This window comes from Arachis duranensis, chromosome 3 (genome assembly GCF_000817695.3).
Source record: "Arachis duranensis cultivar V14167 chromosome 3, aradu.V14167.gnm2.J7QH, whole genome shotgun sequence".
Classification (NCBI taxonomy): domain Eukaryota; kingdom Viridiplantae; phylum Streptophyta; class Magnoliopsida; order Fabales; family Fabaceae; genus Arachis; species Arachis duranensis.
Window position 1 is genome coordinate 21,965,089 of NC_029774.3, and position 5,182 is coordinate 21,970,270.

Genomic DNA, 5,182 nt, shown 5'->3' on the forward strand with positions numbered 1-5,182 from the left:
TTTTAATGATTGATTTTAATATATAAATAATATTTAAAAAAAAACAAAAATGACAATAAAAGTAAAGGTAACAACATATTATTATAAGATGGACACGTGCGTTTTCTTGTGAATAATCGGCGTAGAAAATGTTACAATAATTATCTCCTTGCATTTGGTCATTTCTCGTTAGTTAGTTCTTCCACCTCTAACACTTTATTTAGATTTTATAAAAAAAATAGAAAGAAAGAAAATAAGAAGAAAGAAACTAAGAGAAAAAAAATAAAAAAAAGTTAAATTATTTATATGTTGTTTGGATAAATAGAAAATAGATAGAAAGAAAATAAAGAAATTTTTTTTGTTTGGATGGAAAGAAAAAAGAGAAAAAAATTATAATAGTATAAAATTACATTAATACCTTATTATAAAATAAACTATAAATATTTTTATTTACTATAACTAAAGTAGTATTGGAAATTCAAAATTATAGCACTTTTCTTCTTATTTTTTTGCTTGTAATGGAAAGAAAATTTTTTTTAGTGGGACTCACACAAAAATTTTCTTTCCTTCCTATTTTCTTTTCATTCATTTTCTTTCCCTTCATTTTCCATCAAACTAAACATAGTATAAAGGGCTTGCCCTCTCTATCAAGTCTTTGTTAAAAACTTTTACCACATCTACCTTGACAAAACAACACTTTAAAAGTTGCAAATTTCATACAATCTCATTATCATTTCCCAAAAGAAAAAGAAAATCAATGGACATTTTATTGGTGTCTCTCTCTTCTAAATTTTTTTATATAAAATTAATATTTAATAAATAATTATACTAATTTAATTATCAATCATTCTAATTATACTAATTGCCAATTATTTTAATTTTTAATTATTAAATATAATTTTTGATAAAATATAATTAGATATAAATATGAGCAAAATTGTTAATAGTTTTATTAATATTTACTCTAATGCACGTGTGTATCATATAGTATCAAATTGATATTGATATCAATAATTAATTTTTATAATTAATTGCATGCTACTAAAGGTTATATATAGTGATTTTTTATTATAGTTTGAGTATAGGTTTAAGAATCAAAATATTTTATTTAATTTTTTTAATTTGTTATTCTTTCTTGATTACTTTGTAGAAGAAGAATGTACTTTTTTATTTTTCATCAAAAATAATCCTTTTAAGCTACAAGTTACAATACGATTGTCTTTTGCTGTAAAATCATTTAAAATGCATCACATCTATCAAATCCCCCATCAAATTATATTCACTGATCCAGGTTGTAATTACATATACGGTTAAATATGATTTTGATCCTTAAGATTTAGGCCAAAAATTTTATTCATCTCCAATCCTTTTTTTGCATTCGTCCCTAAGTTTAACTTGATTTTAAAACCCTCCTTCAAACAATTATACCCTCGGTATCATCATCTCCATCGCAACCCCGTTATGTTCTTCTTCTCACTCACACCTTCAGAAAGAGAGAGAAGCAGGGACTCGGATAGAGAAGTAGACACTCAGAAAAAGAGAAGGAGAGAAGGACACAAAATACACCAATTTAATATCTCTGGACATAATATCTCTGTCTAAGTCACATATGTCAAACATGATTTGTGTCTCAGTGTAGTGTCCCTATTTTAGTGTCCCGTCCCTATAAACAAACGCAGCCTTTGATACTGTGAATTGTCAAGGACTTCCTAAGACCCCAACAATTCCACACCATCATCTTTATGGATCCTTGGGTGCCAATTGTTGGGTGGCACCCTTTCCCTTTCAACACATGATGGTTCGTCGTGGCATTGCTTCTTTGATTCTACACTACTCTCTGTATCTCCCGACCTCCTTTTGATTCCCGTTAAAGAATTACAATATCTGCTTCTTCTAGCCAATTGCTTAAGCCTTTTGTTGAGTTAAGAAATTAACTAAATAAATTAGTGATGACAAACATTATTGGGCAAGATAAAATTAGTGTTGATTAATTAATAATTGTACGTTACTAATTATTTATAAATATGTTGCAAACCAAAACTTAGTTTAGCAGCCCAATTGGAATGAAAATAATATAGCAAGGCTGGTGGGTCAATAATATAAACGAAGCCCATAAGGAAACAAGGCTGGAAAAATCAAAATGGGCAAAATGAAGTAATCCGACCCAAGCCCTAGTACTTCACTCAGTTCAAACTCCTTCCATGTGATTCAACCAAAAGCAACGAACACTTCTCTGTCTCAGTCAAATCACAGAAGAAAGAGAAAGAGCTTCTTCCTTAAGCAAATTACCAAAGAAACAAGAGAGAGAGAGATTAAGCTTGAAAGGCAGAGGTCAAATCAGCAAGTTCAAACTAAATCAAGCTTAGGTTAAAGGTAACCCATTTCCTCTTGCATGCATCAGATCTTCTTTTCTTCTTCCTAACTCTCTGCAAGCCCGAAAATAGAATACAAGGCAAAGTTATTTTCTGCCCTAATCTGCTGTGTATCTACGGTCACAAGTGATTCTTGGGGACCAAGTAGCTTCTCAATGGTTTAGATTCGGGTTACCATTGAAAGACTTGTGTGGTTGCTGTTTTATGGCTTTCGGCTAAGATGGAGAAGTCAGAAGCAAAGTTTCTACTTTGATGTTTAATGAGAAAAAGTGAACGGCTGGGTTGGTGAAGCTCAGTACTCAAGGAGTTGACCTTAGAAGAAGAACTCAGCAACATGCAAGGAGATAAAAGAAGACCTTCTGCTCATTCAGAACCAAGGAGAGAAAACCAGAGTTTGGTGAGTTGTGTTCTGTGAAGAAGTTCCTCTACTTGGATAATGATTTCTATCAAAGAAGCATTCGACCAATACTAAAGAACTAAATCAGAAGTTTGCAAAGCTGGTTTTTCACATAGCAAAGAGGCTATTGATGAAGTCAATCTCTTTCATATTTTACAGATTGTGATGTACTTTTCTATGTTTATCTTTCTGTAGTTTCTTGTGAGAAAAGGCATAAGTGAGAAAGCTCAAGTAAAAGCTAAGACTGAAAAAAAGGCTGAGAGATACACTTGAGAGAAAAGTCTAGAGTTATTTTCATATTTCTTTAGGCATGTCTATGTCTTGTATCTTGTACCAGTGAGGTATCCCTTTCTTAGTTGAGTTAGCACTAAAAGTGAAGAGTTAGGTATTAGCATTGCCAATGTCAAGTTAGGTTAGAACTTGAGTGTGAAAGGATTGGGTCAATCTTGTGGAATTTGTGTATGTAATACTTTTAACTATAGTAAAATTCTTCCATAATTGTGGAGGAGACTGGACGTAGGTTGCATTGCACAAGGCAACCGAACCAGGATACATGCTGGTGTTAGCTTTTCTCTTCTCTGCTGTGTTCTGTTTTCTGATATTCATGAGACAAAAATAAATTGTCTCATAAATTTCCGCTGCTGAGTACAAATAGAATCAGAATTGAAAGTTTGTTTTAAAAGGTCATAACAGCAACTAAAAGGAAGGCATAGATTCAACCCCCCTTCTCTAATCCTACCACAACCTTCACCTTTGTTTACTTTTGTTGCCTTGCTTCTCCCCCTCTTTAACTCCCATAATAAATCCCCCGAACACCTGCAAAGCTTGAACGTTTGTTTGATCTTCCAAAACGACCCTACTAGCTACCTCCGAACCTCCTAAATCACCCCTTGTGATTATGTGCTGTCGTTCAAGGCTTCATTCCTACTCTTTCTCTTGTACTGATATTCCAACAAGCGCCTTAATAAAACTTATTGATGTTGGCTTTTTTGGACGATTAGCCCACCCAGCAGTTCGTTGGGGAACATTTGAATTATTATTCTCATTTTCTCCATCCATTCTTCTTCCAAATTTCTCTGATTTTAGCCAAAACCCCTATCTCTCCTCCTTCATCTAACCCTTAGCCAAGTCTTCCAGTTATCTATAGCAGTTTCGAATCTCACGACCAGATGACCATAGTAATTGCAGAAAATTTCAATTCTCTTATATTTGATTTGCAATTCAATCATTTTTTTATTTTTTCTCGCATTCTTCAACATCCTCTATAGTGGTTTAGTGACATTTATATTAATCTGAATTTTGATAATCCTCTCTTCAATGCCCTTCACAAAGAAGAAACCAATGTCAATCACCTCCCCGATCATTTTACCTACCTTCCTCCCAAGTTCCTTAGTTTTGCAGTACTCCGACAAATCCCATATTTGAATCCAAATAAGTACATGAGAAAATTCACCTTTAGAAATTTGAATATCCTCATGCCACCTCATAAGATTCAAGATATAGCTTTTGAATGTCCATAGGGCAGTTTTCTTCACCCTAATTAAATCCAGTTCATTGCCAAAGAAGATCTGGAAGGGATTCCCTCCATAATCTTTCACCTTAAAATCCTCCGATTGTCTCCAAATGGAATATAATACAGCTTCTAGCGTACTTGAACTAAATTGGCGATCAGCCAATAGACGCCCGATCAGACTGTACGAACAAATTTGCAGCCCTTCTTTCACTTCTTCATCTCCAAAGTGAATGATCTATTCTTCTTCATTAATATCCTCATTTCCTCTCTGACTACTAGACATAGTAGGTGCTGTCATGATTAAACTCTATAGAAAAAATGTTGAAAAATGTGAAAAACACTCAGAAGCTAATAGCTTCTGCAAACCCTAGTAGAGTACAACTGAAACCCTAAAAGGCAGCTTATTAATCAATCGTGGGTTTTAGCATTTTAGGATTTAACATTTAGAATTTTATTTATAAGGTTTAGGATTTTGTTGTTTTGGATTTTAGAGTTTATAGTTTGAGATTTAGGATTTAAAGTTTAAAGTTTTTGGACTTTAGAATTTATGATTTAAGTTTTTATTGTTTACTGTTTAGAATTTAGGATTTTATTGTTTAGGATTTAGAATTTAGAGTTTAGGATTTGAATTTTTTTTGTTAAATTTGATTTTGATGTTGTTTTTCGTGATTTCAAATCTGTCTGGATTATAATTTTAATTTTTTAACTTAGTTTTAAACAAACTAATTTTTGAAATTTTTGAATTTAAATTTTAAATATTAAAAAAGGTTTAGATTTTGTTTTATTAATCTAGGACTTAAATGTATTTTCAAATTCTCAAAAGACTTAAATGTCTGCAGATCAAAAGGTCAAAGACCTATTTATTTTTCTCTATTTTTTATTTAAATTTTTGTAAAAAAAATAGCCATAAAATAGATAATT